Below are 24174 nucleotides of genomic sequence, written 5' to 3'. Positions count from 1 at the left end.
GGCACAGCAAACCATTCAGTTCAAAAGGCAAATTAGGGATGGGTGACAAATGCTGGCCTTGCCAGGGCCTCCCATGTCCCATGAAAGAATAAAGGGAAAAAAATTGAAGACCTAGGCTTGGTTGGTGAGGGCAAAATTACAAAATTTGCTGGTGACATCAAACTTGGCAGTAGTGTGGAGCACGAGGAACATAAGAAATAGGAGCGGGAATAGGCCATTCAGCCTGCCCTGCCATTCAATAAGATCATGGCTGATCTGCCCCAGGCCTCAACTCCTCTTTCGTGCCAGCTCCTCCTAGTCCTCCACTCCCTCCGATATTTCAAAAATCTATCTACCCTCCTGTTTAATAAGAGATAGACTTTAACAGGGCATGGACGGGTTCGTGGAATGATCGGACAAGTGGAAGATGAAATTTAATGGAGAGATGTTTTAAGTGATACATTTTGGTAAGAAGAACCAGACAAGGCAATGTAGAATAAAGAATACAATTCTAAAAGGTGTGCGGGAACAGAGTGACCTGGAGGTATAAGTGCAGAAAGGGTGGCAGAAGGGTCGAGAACCAGAGGATACACTTTTAAGCCGAACAGCAAAAGAACCAAAGGTGACATGAGGAAAAATGTTTTTATTCAATAAGTGTTCATGACCTGGATTGCACTGCCTGAGAGCATGTGGAAGCACATTCAATCATGGCCTACGAAAAAAGGTATTGGCTAATTGTCTGGGGAGAAAATAATATCAGGGGTTTTGGGAAAAGGCAGGAGAGTGGGACCAGCTGAGTTGATCTGTTTGCAAAAACCTGGCTCAGGCATGATGGACTGAATGGCCTCCGCCTGCGCTGTAATCATTCTATGATTCTATGTAGGCACAGTGTTTTGCTACGTAGGTGCACTACTGTTGCAGTAGATATTTTGAACCCTCAAAAGATTTTCAAAAGTGTTAAAAAAGAGCTTGACAGCCGCTCAAGTTCCTTCACCTCTCCAGCTCGGTACACCTGCCCAACAAAATTCTGTCAAGTTCAGTTTTGAAATGTTCAATTTTAACTCCCAGCCTCAAAAATGTTCTTGAGGGAGGGAGTTCTGGATATCCTGACTTGCCAGCTCTTGGACGATTCAGGGGTTCAGGTAGGCCTTGACGATCAGATGAGAGATAGGTCAGTCAGAGCTGATGTTGGAAAGAATCTCTTCACACAAAGGATAGCAGAAATCTGAAACACTCTCTTTCCCAAAATGCCACTGATGCTGGGGGGGAGGGGGTTAAATTGAAAATGCTGAAACTGCGCTCTAGTTAAAGGTCACAGACCTGAAACGTTGACTCTTGCCAGGATTTTCCGGCCCCTCACCCCCCCCCATGGGTAAGGTAGCCCCCCCCCAGTGGCGGGACCGGAAGATCCCAGCGGTGGGTGGGTGTGGAAAACCCCACCATCTGTTTCAGCCTGACCGACTGAGTATTTGCACTTTCTGTTTATTTGATATTTCCAGCATTTTGCTTTTCTTAAAAAAAATCATTCACAGTTTCGCTGGCCAGGCCAGCATTTATTGCCCATCCCTAATTGCCCTATCTGTGTTGATAGATTTTTGTTTGGCAAGGGTATTGAGGTGTACAGAGCCAGGATGGATAAATTTACAGACCAGCCGCCATCTAACTGAATGGTGGAACAGGCTCAAGGGGCTGAATGGCCTACTCCTGAAGAAGTCATATGGACTCGGAACGTTAACTCTGTCCTTCTCTCCACAGATGCTGTCAGACCTGCTGAGTTTTTCCAGCACTTTCTGTTTTTGCTTCAGATTTCCAGCACCTGCAGTATTTTGCTTTTGGCCTACTCCCTGTTACTGTAACAAAGGTATTGCTGAAAAAAGTCATTTTGTCAAAGCTTTTCATCTTACACTCAGCAGGACAATCGCAAGAATACTAATGTCAGGGGAAGCAATTCAAAAATAAAAATTTTGTTTTTTGGAAATACAACGGGGAATTTTCCTAGTATCCTGTCAAATATCCCTCCCTAAACTAAGAGCTCCGGGACTTGATGGACAAAGGAAGGTGCGTTCATAACACGGCCAAACAGGATGATTACCAACCTGCAAACCCTTCCCAACACACAGCGATAAGAGCAGGAGAGATTCCTGGTCAGCGACGTGATGGAAAGAAAGCTGGAGCCTCTACCATCACTATTTATAGCTCCAGACGACAACATATGAAAGAGTATGTTGTGACAGCAACTCCGACAACGTGAGTGAACAGTAACACACCCCCACCATCTTGCTCTTTCTAATGAACTGGCTGTTTGACCTGTCTGAGAGATTATATGATTTTACTTAAATTCCAGCTGACCTTTGAAAACAATGATTTCATCTGGTGTAAAACTTAAAACACTGTGAATAAACAATGGATCTCCAACTTTGGCAGTTTTTAAATTTTAATGAACTTTGTTGCTGTTTTCTACCCAAAAAGATATCCTCTTTCCCTCTCCTCTATTATCAGAATTATCTTAGCCTCCTCTCCGTTTTAAATCTCTTTTGCAGGGTTTATGAAGAGGAACGAGTGCAAGTTTTTAATTTTTTTAAGCTCTGAAGAAGCCATATGGACTCGCAACGTTAGCTGTATTTCTCTCTCCACAGATGCTGCCAGACCTGCTGAGTTTTTCCAGCATTTTCTGTTTTTATTCCAAGTTTTTTAAATATTATGGGACAGATGCAGTGTTTGGAGGTGGAGCAATCACAGCCAACCCCTTCCCTCCCCACTATGTGCGCACATCCACCCCACCGTTTCCTGGGGTCAGGACAGGAGAGAGAGAGGCGGGGATGTAGCCACAGTGACTCAAGCTTTCACTCGTTGCGGATAGTTCCTGTCTGGATTGTTTTCCTTCCCCATTTTCACCCATTCTCTGTTGGCCCCTCCCTCCTCCCAGTGACGCAGCTGCTCAATCGGAGTGAGACCAGTTCAGTTTCCTATCAGAGGGGAAGCAGCAACCAAGGACGACAACAACGTGGAGTGAGCGAGATTGGGACAACAACAGCGCGACTCCGTCGATATTAGCTACTTTCCATCGCTGTGCAGTCGGTGAGTATCTGATACATTTTGTATCAATGTAGCCGGAATGGAATGTGAGGAATGGATACATTTGAATCGGACACATGTCCCCATTCATTCCAAATGTGTCCATTTCTCCTTCGACAACCACTCGGATTAGATTCTTTGGCTGCAAGAAACGAGGTAGATGGAAATAGTTCGGCTGTCAATTTAAACAAACCACATACAGAAAAAATGCTAAAGCATTTGCAGCAGTTCCCCTAGATGGATGGAACAATTAATTGGGAGGGAGAGGGATTTGAAGAAAAGACAATAATGCCTTAATTTAAGAACACGCCGAAAAGAGTGTTTATTTTTCTCTGTTTGTTTATTTGTGTTCCTGGTGGGCGGGGGTTTCGCCGGGATGGATGTATAGAGGAATTTTTATGACTGTTGGGTGATGAACTCCCCTCTCCTTCAATTGCGCTCGTCCGCTTCTCTCTCGGAAATTAACAAGAGACCGGAGCAAATCGATACACCAGCCAGAAAGGTGCAAGGAGCCAGACAGACCTGGAGTCTACATTGCCAATGTCGTGCATGCAGATCTTGGATCTGGTTCAATCTGTTTTAGCAGAGACGCGGCATAATTGTATTTTCTCCTCTCTTTCCACCTTCTTTGTGACATTAGCCGAAGGGATTATCAAGGACACTGACACCTAGTGTGCACAGTTGCACTCTCTTGTACTCTGTCCTGTGATCACGTAGCTTCCAAAACTCGAGGCAAGATTGAAGGCGTCGTAAATTCTAGTGGGCTTCCTCTCACCCTACATAAGTATTAGTTGTGTCAGAGTCCAATTCAGTCCCTTGCCCCATTTGACCTTGTCCGGAGGGGACGTTGGTGAAGGATACAATTGTGTCTTTGGGATGCGTCGTGATGATTAATAGTTTCCCCGCGGTGTCTGGAGTTGTTCGTCCCCATTTCCTCTTGTGAGGAGCTGGCTGTTGCCCGCCAAGGATTTGTGGGGTGGGTGGGAGAATGGAGAGAGGAGGTTGCTGGGGGAAAGGGACGTTCTGAAAAATTCCACAAAAGTTCAGTGTGTTAAGAATTGCTCGAGATTGCTTATGTGGCTGTGAGGAAATGAGATGGAATCAGGAGATCTCGGAGTGCCCTGGAATATCTCAGCTGTTGTTATTTGAAGATCATGGAATGTGTGGTATTGGTGATCAGTGAGAGTGGAGGGTTCACAACCGCATCTGATTCCCCGCCCCTAATAACTACACCGGACCCTTGGTGGTCCTGCATACAGCTGTCTAGGCCCTGAGCTCTGGAACTCCTCCCTAAACCTTTCCCCCGTTCAAACCACCTGTTAATGATTTCCAGCATCTGCTGTTTTTTTTGCTTTTATCTTAAAGTCTACTTCCTTGAACAAGCTTTTGGTCATGTGTCTTAACATCTCTTTAAATATAAGAGCAAAAATGTTGGAAACATTTAGCAGGTCATGTAGGGCATCTCATTATGTTTGGCTTAGCATTCAATTGTGCCTAATTACACTCCTGTGAAACGCCTTTTGGACAATTTACAATGTTAAAGGTGATGTATAAATGCAATTGTTTAGGGCTAGGTGTGAGCCAATCACAATCTTTCTGCTTCAATTTTCTCTCCTCAACTTGCTGACTGACGATAGTGAGACTATGGTTCTGTAGTAGTCACTTGGTGATTCGCCTAAACGATGAATGTTGGTTGCCTGTTTAACTAGAGAGTTCATCCCAACTGAATCTGACCTTGTTTTGTCTGCATGCACACTTATTTTTCAGTAAGGATCACTAGACAATGATAGGAATGAAAATTGCCTGATATTCTCACTCACCCACTGTAGCCAAGAGTCGCGGCTGTCTGAAATCTGCTCATGTAGCATAGACTGGGGATTAAACCTGGAGCCTTTAGGTTTGCATAAGGCAACTATGCTCTTACACGGCTGCAGTCAAAAAGCATTTGTTAATTGAGGTTTAATTTTGTGAAACAAAAATCAAAATACCTGGAAAAACTCAGCAGGTCTAATTTTGTGCTTTGAATTCCATTTCAGAGTATTGGGTAGAGGAAGATATCCCTGTAGGGGTTCCAAGGGTAAAAAGGATGGGTATTTCATTATTGCCATGGGGCAGGAATTGTCCAAGGAATCTATACTGCCCTCTCCTAAGATGTCTACTGGGCACTTTTTATTTCGTGTATTTCCAGGCCTTTTTGGGAGAAGATTTATAACTACTTTTTCCAATCTGGTGGTTTGCTTTTCACCCCATACTCACTGACTTACACTGACCTGGCCAAGCAATGCCTTGACTTTAAAACTCTCAATTTTGTTTTCAAATTCCTCCATGACTTCACCCCTCTTTATCTCTATAATCTCCTCCAGCCCCACAACCCCCAGATATCTGTGCTCCTCGAATTCTAGCATCTTAAGCGTCCCCAATTTTTAATCTCTCCACTATTGGTGGCCGTGCCTTCAGTTGCCTTGGCCCTAAGCTCTGGAATTACCTCCCTACCCCTCTCCACCTCGCACTCCTCCTCTAAGGCACACCTTAAAACCTACCTCTTGATCAAGTGTTCAGCATTTTGACCTAATATCTCCTCCTACGTGGCTCAGTGTTTGTTTTATAATGCTTCTGCGAAGAGCCTGGGGACATCGTGTTATGTTAAGGGTGCTATATAAATATAAGTTGTTGTTGTGATCATGAGGTCCTAATGTAACAAGGTGGGTGGAAATGAACATTGACTACAATCTCCAGTTTATTGTTTATTGTATCATGTGACAAGTCAAGAGATAGAGGAATTTTATTGTTATTCATAAAGGTATAATTATATAAGTGTCTAGGCATCGCTTAATTATATATGAATCCTTGTGTTGTTCTTTACCTTGGAGCGGCTGTTAACATTATGAAGGGGCATTTTCAGCAGATTACTGGCTCACAAGGCAGAAATTTCTGTCCCATTGGCAGTTTCAAAAATAGCACCGTACATCTAAGAACACAGTCCAGTCAATTTTGTTTACTTGATTTTTGTTTAGGCAAAATGCAGTCTCGAGGCCGAGCTCAGTGGAAGTGATGCATTATAAATTCAATATTGATTCACAATCAAGCTTCGTACATTTTTAAAACGATCCAAACTCCTGCTTCTGTATCATGGCCAGGGAGCAGTTCATGTTTCAGCTTTACGAGGTCTGGCTGGTTGATGGCCACAATGAGCAACACTGGCGACAAAATTAAATGGCTTTTTTTTAAAAAAGACTATTTTAAGTACAACTTAAGAAAAAAAAGGTAGTATGGATTGTTCCTGTAAACTTTGCACTGAGGGGCGAGAGGACATCTGACTTTAGCCGGATAGATAATAGTGGTATGGGTCAGGAGGTCAAGTACCCAGTAGATTGTCAACTAGGCACTGGTAGAGACCTCCAAAAGGAAGAGAAACGCTGGAAAAAGTGTCAAAGTCTCAACCTCCATGGGATAAAAGCCATCAATGGATGCAACCAAATAGATAAGGGACAGTTGCCCTCCTGCCATGTCCGTCATGGCTGAGTTGATAGCACTTTTGCCTTTTAGCCTCAAGGTTCCAAGTTCAAGTCCCACTCTGGGCTTGACAAGCAAGGCTGACACTCCAGTGCAGAACTGATGGAGGGCCTCTGTTTAACGCCTCATCCAGAAGACGGCTCCAACTCTGGTCATGTGCCCATCCCCCATTCTCGTCACTCTGCCATTGGCAGTCGTACCTTAAGCTGTCAAGGGCCTAAGCTGTTGCATTCCCTCCCTAAACCTCTCTGCTCCTCTAATTCTCTTTCCTCCTTAAACCCTAACCCTTTGATCAGGCTTTTGGTCACCTGTCCTAATGTCACCCTTATGTGGCTTTCTGTCAAATTGTGAAGTTTTACTATACTATAACGATCACAGTTAGTGGTAGATGTCTTACAAAGGCTTTTGTAACTCTGGGAGGGAAAAATCTGTCAGGGTTCCCACTCCTGATCCATACCCAATGACTCCTTGCTTCCAGCATGACAGTTGGGTCGTGACAGAATAGTTCTCAATTTGGGGACCTGCCAAGACCTCAAAGTTCACAAACCACAAATGGCAGAGCCATGGAACATACTAGAATTTTACCAGAGGAAGAGGTGAACAGCTTGAAGAATGGACCAGGGAAAATATAGTTCAAAGGAAACTCTTTCCTATGCAGATTCCAGGTGCAATGATATAGTGAAAAGGTTCAAGGAGCAGAGGTCAGCACTGTGTGTGATAACTGTGCAATGTTACTGGCCCCTCAGAGGAGCAAATTGCATCAAGTTCCCAACTGATATTAATGGTCTACCGGATCTTCTGCCCTTACTTGAGAATGGAAAATAACTTGTAGACAGGCTGGGAAGGCACCATGGCTGTTGACTGTTATGTTATGGTCACAGTTGAAGCAGTGCACTGTGGCAACCATCCAACTGATTACTAGAACACGGGGTTTAGGGCTTTAAACCTCGACGTGTGAAAGCTGCTGCTCTCAGTTCCTTAGCTTACTTGTTATCCCTGTTACCTCAAGCTATCTATGTCACAAACTCGATTACTGCCTGCTCCGTGACTTGCTTTTCTCCCTATCTTGCACAGACCCACTTTGTGTGGAATGTCGTCAACTCAAGGAATGCATTAACACCGAAGGCCATTGCAAACTTTACAAATGACTACAAGGGGCAACTCATTGGTGGTAAATTTGTCACATTTTAGAAAAAGTACAAAAATAATAATCAATGGTCACTTGTTGCTTTCCTCTAGTTTTAGAAACATAGGGACAGGTGTCAGTCATTTAGCCCCTTGAGCCTGTTCTGCTATTCATGTTCTGAGATCATGGCTGATCTGCAACCTAACTCTGTATATTCCTTTGCCCCATACCCCATAACAACTCTGGTTAACAAAAGTCTATCAGTCTCAGTTTTGAAAATAACAATTAATCTAGCATCAATTGCCATTTGCAGAAGAAAGTTCCAAATATCTACCACCCTTTACATGTAGAAGTGTTTGCTAACTTCATTCCTGAAACGTCTGGCTCGAATTTTTAGATTATGCTCCTAGCCGTAGACTCCCCAATCAGCAGAAATAGTTTTTCTCTATCTATCCTATCGATTCTCTTTAATATGTTGACAGCTTGGATCAAATCACCCCTTCACCATCCAGTAAGCACTAGAGATTGCTAATCTACAGTAACAAAAAAAAATACTTGTTCATGGGATGTGAGCGTTGCTGGCTAGGCCAGCATTTATTGCCCATTTCTAATTGCCCTTGATCAGAGGGCAGTTAAAAGTCAACCACATTGCTGTGGGTCTGGAGTCACATGTAGGCCAGACTAGGTAAGGACAACAGATTTCCTTCCCTAAAGGGCATTACGACAATCAACAATGGTTTCATGGTCACCATTAGACTTTTAATTCCAGAGTTTTATTGGATTCAGATTTCACCAACTGCCATGGTGGGGTTTGAACATGGGTTCCCAGAGCAGTATGCTAGGTCTCTGGAATATTAGTCCAGTGACAATACCACTATGCCCACCTCCCCCATTATCCTCGGATGTACCTGAGAGCAATTAGCTTTTAGTTGACTAAAATGTGTCTCTGCAGCAGAGACTCATAGAATGGTTACTGCTTGGAAGGAGACCATTCAGTCCATCGTGTCTTTGCTGGCCCTCTGAAGGAGCTATTCACCTAGTGCCACTCCCCTGCTTTTCCCCCTTAGCCCTGTAAATTTTCCCTTTGCAGATACAATTCACTTTTGAAAGCCTCAATTAACCCCACTTACACCACACTCTCAAGCAGTGCATTCCAGATCTCAACCACCTGCTGCCATTGCTTCCTTTGCCAATCACCTTAATTCTATGCCTTCTGGTTCTTGATCCTTCCTCCAATGGGAACAATTTCTCCCCATCTACTGTGTAGACCACTCATAATTTTGAATACCTCTATCAAATTCCCTCTTAACCTTTCCTCCTCCAGAGGAGCACAATCACAACTTCTCCAGACTTTCAATATTTTGGCCTTGTGGTTGCGAAAGATCCACGCTAACAACAGAATAATACATTGTGTGTTACAGTGTACAATAATCCACTCCTCATGAAGCAGCATAATCTTTGATTTACCGCCAGAGACCCAGCGATTATATTAAAAGAAGGACATTGACCACCCACTGTCTGGCTTAGTTTTGTATCAGTTTCTTCATGGACACCTGGCTGGCCTGTGAAATCTGAGGTACTGTTGGTCCAAACTGATGATGAAACCCAATAGGAAAATGACCACGTTTGACATGTTGGTGCTTCTAGTTTCAGGCTTTGGCTCTTTCTGCCTCTGAAGGGAACAACACATTTATCTCCACCTCTCTGTCCTCCTAGAATTACTTAGAATGTTACAGCATAGAAACAGGCCCAACAGGCCTCTGCTGGTATTAGTGCTGCACATGAGTCTCCCCTCATTTTGCTCCATCTTATCCTCTCAACAGACCCTTCTGTTTTTTCTTCTCCTTCATGTGGTTATCTAGCTTCCCTTTGAATACATCCATATTAATTGTCTTAACCACTCCATGTGGTAGCAAGGTCCAATTCTTGCCATGCTGCCTAGAGAAGTTTCTCCTGAGCTTCCTATTGGATTTATTACTGACTATTTCTATATTTATGGCCTCTAGTTTTGGACTCACCAACAAGCAGAAACTTCTCTCTACCTACCCCATTTAACCTCTTCATGATTTTAAAGACCTCCCTTAAAACTTACTCCTTGAACAAAGATATTGATCCCCTGTCTCAATGTCTCTTCCTTTGGCACAGTGTGAATTTTTGTCTGATGATGCTTTCGTGAAGTGCTTTGGGACATTTTACAGTGTAAATACAACTTGTTATATTTATGCATTCGGAATCTAAGCCACACCCTGGCCATATAATATGGTTATAATTTTTTAGTGTAGCTAGCCTCAGCATTGTGAAGAGGCTGTCGAGTGTACAGACGAGTCCAGGAATAAGAGAAAGCAATTCTTGTGTTTAAATTTAAGAGGGGGGTGTTGTTGCAGGGGGGCATTGATATTCATTTTTTCTCCAGGAACTAACTACTATCCTTAGGAGAGAGACCGCTGATAGTTGGAAGCTGATATTTTCAGAGTGGATACAGGTCGGGAGGTGGAGAATAACTAACTTGTCACAAGCACTTCTGAAACATTAGCACTTCTGTATGTGATGAGAGTTTCTATTTTAATGGTTATTTGAAGATGGGGAGAGGCAGCTTGTTCACAGCACACACTCCAGGGAGTAAGTTGTAAAAATGAGAAAATAACTACCACTGGCAATGAGATACAACAGTGTCAGTCTGACTCATAGACTTTACAGCACAGAAGGAGGCCGCTCAGCCCATCATGTCCACGCCAGTAATGGCCCCCTTCTGTATTAACATCAGTTGTATATATTTTGTGGATGATTATCAGCTGGTTACTGTCTCCTTTTGTTAAATTATACACAGACTGAATTATCAGCTAAGGTTGTTGACCATCTCCTTCAGAATACCCAGTTTTATTTATGTCAATACTGTGCTCTGCACTTTGCCCAGAAGAGCTGAATGTTAGATATTTGCAACAGATAAGCTTGCACATTTTCACAATATGCCCTTAACATGTTGTCTTGCTTTGAACATAAGTCTTGGAGAATAATGTTCTAATACAGGCAGAAGGTAAGAGCAGTGTGTGAGAGCAAGATGGGGGAGGGGGGGGGGATTAATTAGGTATGGAATGTTGAGGTATTAACAAGTGAAGAGGGACAAGTGGAAAGATGGAGAGGTCTCAACCTTCAGATAGAGCAACGGAAAACGATTGAGGATATGAGAGCAGTTGGGAAAGAAGGAAATAACTTTAATTCCTATAGCACCTTTCACAGCACTTCCCAAGGATCTTTAGGGCCAATAATGTTGTTTTGAAGTATAATCACCAATGTTCCCTCTAATTTCCCTTTGTTGTGTTTGGCTCGCTTGTTGCGCTGCGCTGTCCCTTTCAGATTGTTGCATGGCCCCGCATGCATGTGTCTTAAAGGAAACGTTTGTCCAGGACTCGATGGGCTGAAGGGCCTCTTTTGCACTGAGAGATTCTGTGATGCCTGTTTTTCCCTTACATCCTGGATTGTTGTGCAGCCATACAGCTTAGAAAGAACATTGGTCACTTGTAGTGTAGGAAACACAGCAACCAATTTGCACACAGCAAGATCCCACAAAGAGCAATGTGATAATGACCAGGTAATGCATTTTATTGATGATGGTTGAGGGATAAATATTGGCTAAGACACCAGGGCAAAACTCCCATGCTTCTCGTCAAAACAATGCTTTGGGATCTTTTCTGGAGAGGGCATTATGGGGTGTCTCAGTTTAATCTCATTTGAAAGACCCATCTCCTGACAGCGCAGCACTCCATCAGTACCACACTGGGAGTGTCAGCCTAGAATTTGAACTCTAGTCTCCGGAGTGGGTCTTGAACCCATGATATTTTGACTCTGGTGAAAAGTGCTGCTAGGTGAGGCAGAGCTAACACCATGGAAGGTGGAAAGATGAAGAAATAGATGCCTGGAGAGCATACAAACCTTTACTAGCGTTATATCCTACAATGATATCCTAATGATGGAGACACCCTCATGTAAGTATAACCCTCTGCTGTCAGGAAATAGTTTTCCTTTGAGGGGATTACAGTTGATGTAATCAACCCTTTTGCCCATAGAAATGTATTATTAATAGTGAAATATTATCTGACCTTGTATAAATTAATTGCATAAATGGAAGATGTGTGGTTTATCCTGGATCATCATCTGTATAGAACTACTGGGATAGTAGTTTCAGCCCGTGAGAGAATGTAAACCCTGAAGCATTGAATAAATTGTCCTAAAATGTTTCTAAATGCAATAAGGCCCCTAGTAGACCCTCGGTAATTCTGCACTTCAGTCTCAGAGCAGGTTTTAAGGGGTATGTGTGACTAAGATATTTTTAGTCGTTTGATAGTATAGAACTTGAGTACTACTGAAAAAAGACATTTTGTCGAAGCTTTTTACCTTGCATTCATCAGGACAATGGCAAGAATACCAATATCAGGGGAAGCAACCTGGTTTACAGTTGCCTGGTTTAAAATGTCAAACAGTGCTTGGCAGTTAACTGTCAGTCACCATTAAATGATGCATTCCTCATTGCAACACCTCTACCAATCAGTGTTTGCTTGCCAACTAATCAGCACTTTCTTCTCATACAGTATAAAGTTGTTGCTTCCCGACATTGGTATTCTTGCGATTGTGCTGGTAAGTGCAAGGTGAAAAGCCTCAACACAATGTCTTTTCAGCAATAATAAAGATGCTTGTATTGTTTTCAAATGGAGAAGGAGCTAAATATTGCACCAATGTAAAACTGACCATATATACAGATTGATGTTGAATTTTCAATCTTAGATAAATATATATATATTCTCATGAGAAACATCATGTCGTTAAGTGGCGTTCTGCTGGGATCAGGATTTTAGTCATGCAAATAGAAATAACCAATTAGAAAATCTAATCCTCAATTTATTTTGTTGCCTAATTCAATTCTTCAGTTGGAAGGAAATGGATGGAAAAATTTAACACCAGAGTGATTTGTGTCCTAACGTCCTGGGGGTGGTGGGAGGTGGATTTTGTCAGCCTCTGATGTGCTTGGAGCAGGTGCATGTTTATCCAGCAGCAACTGGAGTACATTTCCGTTTACTGCAGTCACAAATGATGATGGCAGATTTCGAATCAGGGTTATTTGGTAAGTAACCCTGATAATATTTGGGAGGCTGTGGCATAGTGGTATTGTCACTGCACTAGTATTCCAGAGATCCATGGGTAATGCACAGGCGACCAGGGTTCGAATCCCACCACGGAAATTCGAATTCAATAAAAATCTGGAATCAATAATTTTGATGACCATGAAATCATTGTAGTAAAAGCCTGCTGTCTTTACCTACATGTGACTCTCCAGACCCACAGCAATGTGGTTGACTCTTAACTAATTAGGGATGGGCAATAAATGCTGGCCTAGCCAGTGATGCCTGCATCCCATGAATGAATTTTTAAAAAATCAGCACACTTCACAACTTCAAGGTATTCCAAATTGCTTTACAGCTAACTTTCTGAAATGTTCTCACTGTCGTTAATTCCCAATCCAGGGGAACCAATGTCATCCCAAAGCATTTCTTTCATTGCCCTCACTCAAGTCAGTGAACTCAGTAAAGAAAGACTTGTATTTAAATAATTTATTCTTTCATGGGATGTGGGCATTGCTGGCAAGGCCAGCGTTTGTTGCCCGTCCCTAATTGTCCTTGAAGTGAGTGGCTTTCCACATCATTTCAGGGGCTAAGAGTCAGCCACACTGCTGTGGGTCTGGAGTCCCATGTAGGCCTGACCAGGTAAGAATGGCAGATTTTCTTGCATAAGGGGCATTAGTGAACCAGATGGGTTCTTACATCAATTGATAATTTTATGGCCACTATTACTAAGACTAGCTCTCAATTTCAGGTTTTATTAGTCTGGATTACTAGTCTAGTGACATTACCACAGTGCCATCATCTCTCTTTTCCTCAGTCCATCCCAAAGTGCTTTAAAACCAAAGAAATTGTTTTTGAAGTAGTCGCTGTTGTAATGTGGGAAATGGGAAAGCCAGTTTGCACACGGCAAGCTCCCACAACTGGTAATGTGATAATGGTCAGATAATTTATTTTATTGATCTTGGAATAGACTCAGTTCATCTCTAGTCCAGAAGTTTGTAGTCCTTAATAACAGGTTTGTGATCGCAGCCAGAAACCATCACAGGCCTCTTGGGCTGGTGATTCAGCACAGAGAGAACCTTCTAGCCTTTTCAGAGATTGAGAGCAGATGGCTATAGGATGTACCCTGAGGTGGTCCTGCTATTTGCATCATCCGTTACTTTAGTCAATACTGCCATTTTTCAACCCTGCTGAATCTTGTGCATTTTAACAGTGAAGCTGATCAGGGATCACTTGTGGAGCTGATAGTTACTACCTAGTGCACAATTAACTATTGGTAATGCAAATAGTGCATTTGACAACAGTAAAACAACCCAAGCTGCTTCACAAGCAGTTGTCAAACCAAATTTGATACCAAGGCACATGGAGATATTAGGACAAGTGACCCAAGTATGTTTTAAGGAGCGAATTAAAGGAGAAGAGAGAGATAGAGGCTGCGAGGTTTAGGGAGGGGATTCCAGAGTTTAGGTCCTGGGTAGCTGAAGGCATGGCCACCAGTGGTGGAGCAATGAAAATCAGGATCAAGAGGCCAGAATTGGATGAGTGTAGAAGTCTCGGAAGGTTGTAGGGATGGAGGGTGTTTCAGAGACAGGGAAAGTGTGACACTATGGAGGGATTTGAAGCTGGGATGACCTAGACTTTGAAAATTGCCCATGTCAAGGGATGCATGAGGCAAACAAAGCACGTGCTTAGGTTTGTGGTCCGTTGCTTGTTTTTCCTGGGACAGCTCACTAGCATGAAGCTGGAGGCTATAGCTTGAGGGGTGTCACTCAGCATCAGGGCCAGGAGTCTCTCCTGCTCTCATCACCTGTCATAGGTGTTTAGACAGGTTTGCAGGTTGATAATCACCCTGTTTGGCCACATTATGAACCCATCTTCCAGGGCCATCAAGCCCTGGAGTGGAACTCGAACCTGGAGCTTCTGGCTCAGAGGCAGGGAACACTACCCACTGTGCCGCAACACCTCTCTGTAACAGGGATGAGCATGTGAGAATTAAGTGTTGTCAGAATCCACTATACCTGATAGAAACCGAGTGTCTGAGATTCACAAGCATTTCATTTCACAACACAGGAGTGTTGTGTTGACATCCACCGTCACGGTTAATTCAAGGAGAATTTTGATGAAGGAACCAAGCGATAAATTGAACTTGCTATAATGATTCTCAAAAGCACTACAGTCATAATTCTAGTCGAAAGCAAGTCGTGGTGTTGTGTGTTTACAAAACAGCAGGAATACATTTTCCCACACTTTCCTTCAAGGCAGGCTTTGTGACGCCTTTCAGCACAACTCGACCCTTCAAAACAGCAAAGGACAGATTATTTGCAACCCAAATTCGAGAATGGGGAGGAAATTGGTGCGGTGCTGGTTACACTCGTGGAGGGTGTTTTGGGCGCTGGGGGAAGTTCTACAGGGTTTGAAGCAATCTAATACAGAGCCTTTATTCCAATCTGACCCAGGCAACTACATGTCCATTCACCATATAGCAATAACAGGGAAAATGAACAACGTGTCCTTTTGTGGGCTGGGGTAAGAATGTAATGTACAGATTTAATTGAAAGGAAGTTCTTGTGCCTTTTACTTTTCTCAGTGCGTTACGTAGTGGAGATGCCTTTCTTTTGGACTTATTTTTGTTCTTTCACAGGGTATGGGCATTGCCAGCATTTATTACCCAACCCAAATTGCCCTTGAGGTGGTGGTGAGTCACCTTCTTGAACCACTGCAGTCCATGTGGTGTAGGAATGCCCAGAGTGCTGTTAGGAAGGGATACACATACACACACAAAAGATTGCTAATTAAACTAAAAGCCATGTGAATCCATGTAGAACTTGGTCATTAGGATAGAGATAGAGGAAATTCATGAGAGGAGGAGTGCCAGAATAGGTTTAGGTGTTGAGTGGATCTTGTAAGGCTCAGTAGCAGGGCCTGTTGTTGTTGTTGTTGTTAATTTGGTCAATAACTTGTTTACCACAATGAAATGTGAGCTGCTTTAATTTACTGATGACAGCAGGTAGAGTGATAGGGACAGAGATGGCAAGGAAAAGCATTGCAGAATAATTTGGACCCAATTGCACAATTGGACAAATAGGCTGCTGAACATAAAGCATTTCATAGTGTTTGAGGCAAATAGCATTGGTATGCATTTAAGGAGTTAGCTAGAGAGGGATGAAAAGTAGAAACACATGTTGGTGAGTTTAGATGATGAGAGGTGGCTCATATGGGAACAGAAATACTGACACACACCAGTTGAGCCCAGTGGTCTGTTTTGTGCTATACAGTCCATATAAGCATTTTAACTACTATAATGAATGAGTTTGAATCAGTAGAAAGGGACTGGGGACTAATCATTTTTGATGCTTGGCCAATGTCTCAAAGCAATATTTTTTTTTAAAAAAAACAGAAAACATGGATGTATAAAACCAGACAATTGAGCAATGGCCCTGAAGAGCTTTGAAGTGGATTGCTCAACCTTTCCTTTGTTTTATTTTCAATTCTGGGCAACCACATTAATCCTGAGTGTAAAGGGATTGTGTTATGAGGAAAGATTAGAAACATTTGTGCTCTACTTCCTAGAAAGGAGGAATCTTTATTGATGTACATGGATAAGATAATCTGGAATGTATAAACAACAACCTGTATTTATATAGCACCTTCAGTGTTTAAAAAAAAGTCCCAAGTTGCTTCACAAGGGCACTGCAAAACAAAGCAAGATACTGAGGAGTTATTGGATCAGATGATGGTCAAAGAGGTAAGTTTTAAGCAGTGTCTTAAAGGAGGATAAGACAGTAGGGAGGGGCAGAAGTGTAGGGAGGATATTCCAACATTTAGGACCATAGCGGCTGAAGGCATGACTGCCAGTGGTGAAGTGAGTAAAATAGGGGGTACTCAGGAGGCCAGAAGTAGAGGAGCACAGAAATGAGGGTTGGAGGAGATTACAAAGAAAGGGAGACGCAAAGCCATGGAGGGATTCGAAAATAAGGATAAGAATATTACTTAGAATACATCCGGAAAATGAAGTACATGAAAGGGAGTTAAAACAGATATTGGCAAGAATTTCACTTTTAAAGAGTGATAATTTTTTGCAACAATCTGCTGGAGCATCAAAGCCATAAAAATGGACACCAGTCAGGAGATTGGTTATTATAATGGAAGATGGGGGATATTAAACAGCAGATCTTCACTGGGCAAAATAGCCATTTCTCAGCCTCAATTCTTCTCACGTTCTTGTAAGAGGGATTTAGAGTGTGCAGTTGGATAGAACGCCTGAAATCATGTTGATCAAATGCTTGTGGCTGAAACCGCTCAAGTGTGGGAGAGTCAAAACATTGGAGGGGATTTACAAAAAAAACACTGGGTGAGATTTGGAGCCAAATAAAAGATCTCCTGTGGCACTCCTCAGAATATGTTAGAAGATGCTTTATGTCTTGTTCCTGTCTTTAAAATACAATGCAAAGCACAGTGTTGTATTATGTGACTAAAAGGCTCTTGTATATTGTAGTAACTGCAGTTTGCGTGCTTAGCTAGTTACAGGACGGGCTGCAAAACAGGAAGCCCTGGCTTTGTGAGAAACTCAATCAAGAAGTTGTAAACATTCCAGATTTGTCTTATTGTAATGTAGAAATTTGCATCAGACAGTGTGTGGAAATTTGCTTTAGACAGTATGTAATATCTGGAAAGAAGTATACTAGCAATCCAGTTAGTTTTTCCACTGAAGAAATTTGAAATATTCAATAATTTAAAATAAAGTACCTTTAACAACCCAGTGAAGTGGGAATATAATGTTAAATGTTTTGAATTACCTGATAATTTGAAATGTGCAACTGAGTTAAGAGCAGACTGTTAATAAATGCATTTCCAATTATTTATTGAAGTCAATGGGAATTAGTGGGAGTGGAATTCTCCACTGGTTGGAGTCATACCAAGTACAAAGGAAGATGGTTATTGTTGTGGGAAGCCAATAATCTTAGTTGCAGGAGTTCCTCAGAGTAGTGTTCTAGGCCTAAGGATCCTCAGCTGCTTCGTCAATGACCTTCCCTTTATCATGAGGTCAGAAGTGAGGATCTTCATTGATGATTGCGCAGGGTTCAGTTCCATTCACAACTCCTCAGATAATGATCAAGTCTGCACCCGCATGCAACAAGACCTGAACAACATCCAGGTTTGGCAAATGCCATTCATTCTGGCCATCTCCAACAAGGAGTTTAACCACCTCCCCTTGATATTCAACAGCATTATTAATGCTGAATCTCCCATTGTCAACATCCTTGGGAGATGGGGGTGAGGGTTAACATTAACCAGAAACTGAACTGGACCAGCCATGTGAATACTGTCGCTATAAGAACAAGTCAGAGGCTGGGAATTCTGCAGCAAGTAATTCACTTCCTGACTCCCCAGAGCCTATCCACCATCTAAAAGGCACAGGTCAGGACCGTGATGGAAAACTCTCCACTAACCTGGATGAGGGCAGCTCTAACAACACTCTAGAAGTTTGACAGCATTCAGGACAAAGCAGCCCGCTTGATCAGCACCCCATCCACCACCTTAAACATTCACTTCCTCTACCACTGGTGCACAGTAGCAGCAGTGTGTACCATCTGCAAGATGCACTGCAGCAACTCTCTAAGGCTGCTTCGACCTTCCAAACCACTGACCTCTTGCCTAGAAGGACAAGGGCAGCAGGCACGTGGGAGCACCACCACCTGGAAGTTCCCCTCCAAGTCTCACACCATCCTGACTTGGGACTATATTGTCGTTCCTTCACTGTCACTGGGTCAAAATCCTGGAACTCCCTCCCTAACAGCACTGTGGGTGTACCTACACCACATGGACTGCAGCGGTTCGAGAAGGCGGCTCACCACCACCTTCTCAATGGCAATTTGGAGTGGGCAATAAATGCTGGCCTTGCCAGGGACGCCCACTAACCATGAATGAATATGAGAAAAACCTGCCACATACACTCCCATAATCTCTGAAAAATTCTCTGGATGCTGGAAACCTGAACTAAAAATAAAAATTGCTGCAGTAAATTGGTGGGGTCAGGTTGGCTGCTCACGTCAAAGTCATTGGAAGGAAAATGGAGGGTGGGGCGCAAGGAGATTTTGAACCAGACACTGCAATGTGGATGAGCAGTCTGATTTGTTGATTGAATGTTTTCTGTAAAATTTGTTGCTCACTCCCTCGCCATTGGAGAGATCGCTACAGATGGCCAAATCTGGAGCTGAATTTGCACCTTATCCATTACTAGAACAGAGAAGGCTGAGAGAGTGACCAAATGGAGGGCTTTAAAATTATGAAGGAGTTTGATAGGCTGGGACAGAGATGTTTCTACTGGTGGAGGGGTCCAAATCTAGTGGCCACAGAAGTAAGATAGTCACTAATAAGCCCAATGAGAAGTTCAACAAAAACTTGCATTTGTTTGGGCTTTTTAACATAGTCAAATATCTCAAGGTGCTTAATGGGAGAAATTTCTTCACCCAGTGAACTGTTAGAATGTGGAACTCGCTATCTCGGGTGGTAGTTACGGTGCATAATGCAGATGTATTAAGGCGTGGGGGAAGCTAGATAAGTACATAAAGGAGAAAGGATTTGAATGACAGGGTTTGATGAAGTAGAGTTAGGGGGAGGCTTATGTGGAGCATAAACACTGGTTTGTGTGCCAACTGGCCCATTGCTTTGCTGTAAATTCCAAAATGCTCAGCAGATCTGGCAGCAGCATCTATGGAAAGGTACGAACAGATTTAATGTTTCCAGTCAATGACCTTTTAATAAATGAAAGGTCATTGGCCTGAGGAACTCTGTTTTTCTCTCTCCCTCTCCACAGATGCTGTGTCACCTGCTGAACTGTTTTCCAGCATTTATTTCCATCCCTTAATCTTTGCTCTGTTTCCAACACACAATTTATCCAATCCCTACTGAGCCTTTGTCCTGTGGCAGGAAATTATGTTTGGTAAGTGACTCGTTTTTATATGTTGAACTAATCTTTATTTCTGAGGCTGAGTCGAGCATTTACCAAAGTAAATATCCTACCTTGTGGTTGTTTCAGACTGAGATGCAATTTATTCAGTTTATGGGTCCTCAGACCAATTACAGCTACCGTCTGTGGAGGCAGGTTGCATACAGCAGGATAAACCAAAAGTCTGCTCACTTACACTGTCAACACGGAACTATGTAAGGCAGTTGGTACTAAATCAGATTAGTTTACAGTGTAAACAACGTGCAGCTTAGGGTCTGGGTCCTGAATCAAAATAGATTACACTACAAGCTCCTTGTGGATGTCCAGATGGTTGAGTACTTGTGTGGTGACGTACTGGCCCGTATCGCTTTGCTTGCTGGCCTACATTGGCTTTTGGTCCAGCAACACTACAATTTTAAAATTCTGATCCTTGTGATCAAAGCCCTCCCTGGCCTCACCCCTCCCAATCGCTGTAATCTTCTTCAGCCTCATAACTGAGATATTTGCAGTTTTTCTTCAATTCTCTTTTTAGCATTCCTGATTTTTGTTCGCTTCATCATTCGCCATGCCTTCAGCTTCCTAGGCCCATAGCTTTGGAATTCCCTTCCTAAACTTCTCTATCTCCCTCTCCTATTTTAAGATGATCCTCAGTACCAACCTCTCTGACCAAACTCCAGCTAATACCTCCTTGGATCACACGGTGTCAGATTTTGTTTGATCACGCTTCCGCGAGGTGCCTTGAAATGTTTTACTTCTGTCGAAGAAGCTATATAAAGTTGTTGACGGGACAGTTTGGAGGGGAAAGGGGGATTGCAACAGAGTGAGTCTGCAACAGCTTGGCGGGTTATTGCAAAGAAGCTAATTAAATTAAAACCTGTCAGTTGTAAAAACAAAGATGGTGGAGCAGGGGAGTGGGACTAAGTAGGTAGCTCTTCCAAAAGAGCCAGCACCAGCACAATGGAACTAATGGCCTCCTTCTGTGCTGTAAGATTTTATGATTCCAAGATGCTACAGTATGTTACCAGTTTTTATTTTAAATGGATTAACACCCAATCGTGCCTGAAGAGAATTAGAATTTTCTTAATGTAAATTAATACCTTTTAATTGGTATCTATGGTTGAAATCAGATAAAGGAAACAACAAATTTTCAGTTTGAGCCATCCCAAGCAGTTGTTGCTGTAGGTGAGCCACCTGTGTAACTCTAGATAACCGACTGCAACTCCCAGCAGCAGTTTCCAAAGCAGGATTGATTTCAATCAGAAATATAAATGGAAAATGCCGGAAACCCTCAGCTGGTCAGGCAGCAGCTGTGAAAGGGGGGGCGGTGAGGGGGGGAGGTGGAACACTGAGTTAATGTTTTGGGATTGTGACCTTTCATCGGACCTGGAAGAAGGTGGAGGTTTGGCGGTTTGTAAACAAGCACGCAGCTCAAGAAAGAGCGTGAACTTGAATTCAGTCTGAATTCTCTTTGGATAAGTGGTTGGTTGTTCGTAGGAACACAGAAATGCACTGCAGCATCCTGGAATCATAACATTTTACAGGACAGAAGGAAGCTGTTCAACCTTTAATGCTTTTGCTGGCTCTTTGAAAGAGCTATCCAATTAGTCCCCTGCTCTATTTCCTTTGTTCACCATAAAACATTGTTTCACAACCAACGGATTTTAATTTAATTAGGTTCTTTGTGATAACATGTCAAGCTGTTGCAGACTCGCTCTGCAATTTCCCCTTCCCCTCTGAATGCAGTCGCGCCACAACTTGCATTCGCCTAGCATCCTTTGATGTTGTAAAACGTCCCAAGGTACGTCATACTTCTCGCTGGGGGAGGGGAAGAGAGCGACGGAAAGAACGAGTGTGTGATGGGGTGAGGGCAGGAATGACTAGCTGACCAGGGTAGACACAAAAATGGAAATGAGGGTGAACCAAGGAAAAGAAACAAATAAAAATTCCTGTGCAGCGGAGATTGATTTAAATTGGCCCTTGGGGTAGGTTACCCATGGTGCCTTAGTGACCCACGGGCCTAGGAGTAGGATATCTATCGGAATAGTCTTCCGGGGATGGCATATAGCTGAGTAAAATCTCAACCAAGAGGGCAGCACAAAATAGCTTGACGTGAATTTTTAAAAAGCATCTCTCTCCTTTGACCCCTGCTGGAAAGTGCAGGAGTGCGGGCATCTAGTGGGTACAGGATTGAACTGGATTTTGATATCTTTTCTGTTTGAATAGCCATCAGAATATTCACCAGCCAGCCTCTCTCACTGGGATGAATCTTCAGTATCCACGGAATCGGATCCTGGTTTGAGCCTGTATCTTCAAGAGAGGCCGGAATGAGAGAAATATCGGTGGTGGGTTGTGGATGGCTGGACAGGCAGGGTGGGGGAGAGGGGCTGGGGTGGGGGAGTTGTCTCCGTGCCTGGGTGGGGTGGGGGGGTTGGTGGTGGCTGAGTGGGCAATGTGGGATGGGTAAGCAATGGCTAACATGAGAGGTTGGTTAACAAGGAAAACAAGAGGCTTGTCCTAATTTATTCCAGGAAAGCTCCGGAGTCATTTATCTGTCTTTGCTCCGTAATTACATTATAAGTACCATAACTCCCAAATGGATTAGATCACATTCTGCGCATAATTTGATTTAGATGAAGGATACATTCGTGAATGGATTGAAATGATTTTTGTAGATAGCAGATGGTTTTAGAAATTGTTTTCGGGAAGGCGGAACTTCAGTCATGCTTTTGTGTTTTTCCCTTTCCTATTTCTTGATATGTTTGTTTTATATAATGGTGTTATATGTGTGTGTGCACACGTGCATGCTCTGGGTTTCACTGTGTCCTCTAGAGTCAAGTATTGTCCGGGGTCTGGCACACAGCCCAGATTTTCTAACCGACATTATGCTCATGGCTGCATTGACCTTGACCTTTCTTTTTAAAAAAAAGAAAGAAATAAGTGGGTTACCGCCAATCTTTGTGATACCATTTGGAAACTCTAGTCTTTGTTGCTAAGGTTGCCAATGGCCGTGCGGGTCAAGTCAGAACTGGACACCAGAGCCTTTTCAGCCGTTTGAATGAAGTTCAAGACAGTTAAATGTGAGGCAGTATATTTTGGTAGGAGGGAGGTCACTTATTGTTGGGAAGGTGAAAGTCTAGGCGGGGTAGAGGAACAAAAAGATTGTGGAGTACAAATAGACCAATCATTCAGAGCTGTGCTGGAGGTTAACAAGGCCTTAAAAAAAATCATATCACTAGGCTTTATTGCTAGAGCGATAGAATTGAAAAGTAGGGAATTTACGCTAAACCTGTCTCGGACCTTGGCTGGACCACACCTGCAGTTCTGGTTGCCATATTGAGGGAGGTGGTGGCATAGTGGAACTGACACTGAACTAGTAAACCAAAGGCCCAGGCTAATGCTCTGCAGACAGGGGTTCAAATCCCACCATGGCAGCTGGTGGAATTTAGATTCAGTAAATAAAATCTGGAATATAAAGCTAGTCCTTGTAGTAGGGACCACTGATTGTCATAAGTGCCCATCTAGTTCACTAATGTCCTTTAGGGAAGGAAATCTGCTGCCCTTACCTGGTCTGGTACATGTGACTCCAGACCCACAGCACTGAGGTTGGGACTCTTAACTGCCCTCTGAAATAGCCTAGCGAGCCACTCAGTTCAAGGGCAATTGGAGATGGGCAACAAACGCTGGTCTTGCTAGTGACACCCACATCCCATAAAAGAATAAATAGAAAAAATAAAAATTATGGAAAGGATTCGGAGGCACTGGAGAGGGTGCGAGAATGAGACCACAAATGTGTGGGTGTACATATAAGGAAAGGATTGACAGCCTTGGTTTCCCCTCTTGTGATCAAAGAAGGCGTGACCAAATAGAGCTTTTAAAATTATGGAAGTTTTTGGATGCAGAGAGCATGTTTCATCTTGTGGGTAAGAGCATAACAAGAGATCAACACTATAAGATAGTCACCAAGAAATTGAATAGAGAATTCAGAAGAAACTTCTCCACCCAAAGAGTGGAACTCAGAACCACAGGAATGGTTGAAGTGAATAGTATAGATGCATTTAAGGATGCATGCGCAGAAAAGGGATCAGAGGGTTACAATCGTATATTTAAATGAGAAAAGACGGGAGGAGGCTGGCATGGACTGGTTGGGCAGAATGGCCCATTTGTGCCATTTTTCCTATGCAATTCTTTGTAGAAGGGAGGAAGAGGAGGAAGTGGGTAAAAAAAATAAATTGCATTTATTTAGTGCCTTTCACGACCTTGAGTCGCAAAGTGCCTCGCAATCAATTAAGCACTTTTGAGTGTGTTCAATGTTGTAGGGAGACACAGCAGTGAATTTATACACAGCAAGATCCCAGAAACAGACATGCAACCAGATGGACTACTTTTGTTCTTGGAGTGATGCTTTTGGAGGATTTACA

The 24174-nt window shown here is 43.0% G+C and overlaps 1 protein-coding gene across 3 annotated transcripts in view; it reads left to right on the top strand.

The window, feature by feature from the left end:
- Window positions 1-2788: 2788 nt before the first annotated feature.
- Window positions 2789-24174, top strand: part of LOC121287003 (protein NDRG3-like) — a 95132-nt gene continuing 73746 nt past the window's right edge. For 2 of the 3 annotated variants that reach the window (XM_041204417.1, XM_041204419.1), the window contains exon 1: window positions 2789-3057. The gene's annotated coding sequence lies outside the window, so the exon portion shown is untranslated. The remainder of the gene's footprint in view (window positions 3058-24174) is intronic. The other variant, XM_041204418.1, reaches the window with a different exon arrangement.

The sequence above is a fragment of the Carcharodon carcharias genome, chromosome 14 (genome assembly GCF_017639515.1).
Source record: "Carcharodon carcharias isolate sCarCar2 chromosome 14, sCarCar2.pri, whole genome shotgun sequence".
Taxonomy (NCBI): Eukaryota; Metazoa; Chordata; class Chondrichthyes; order Lamniformes; family Lamnidae; genus Carcharodon; species Carcharodon carcharias.
The sequence above is the reverse complement of the archived record's forward strand: the minus strand, read 5'-3'. Positions and strand labels throughout refer to the sequence as shown.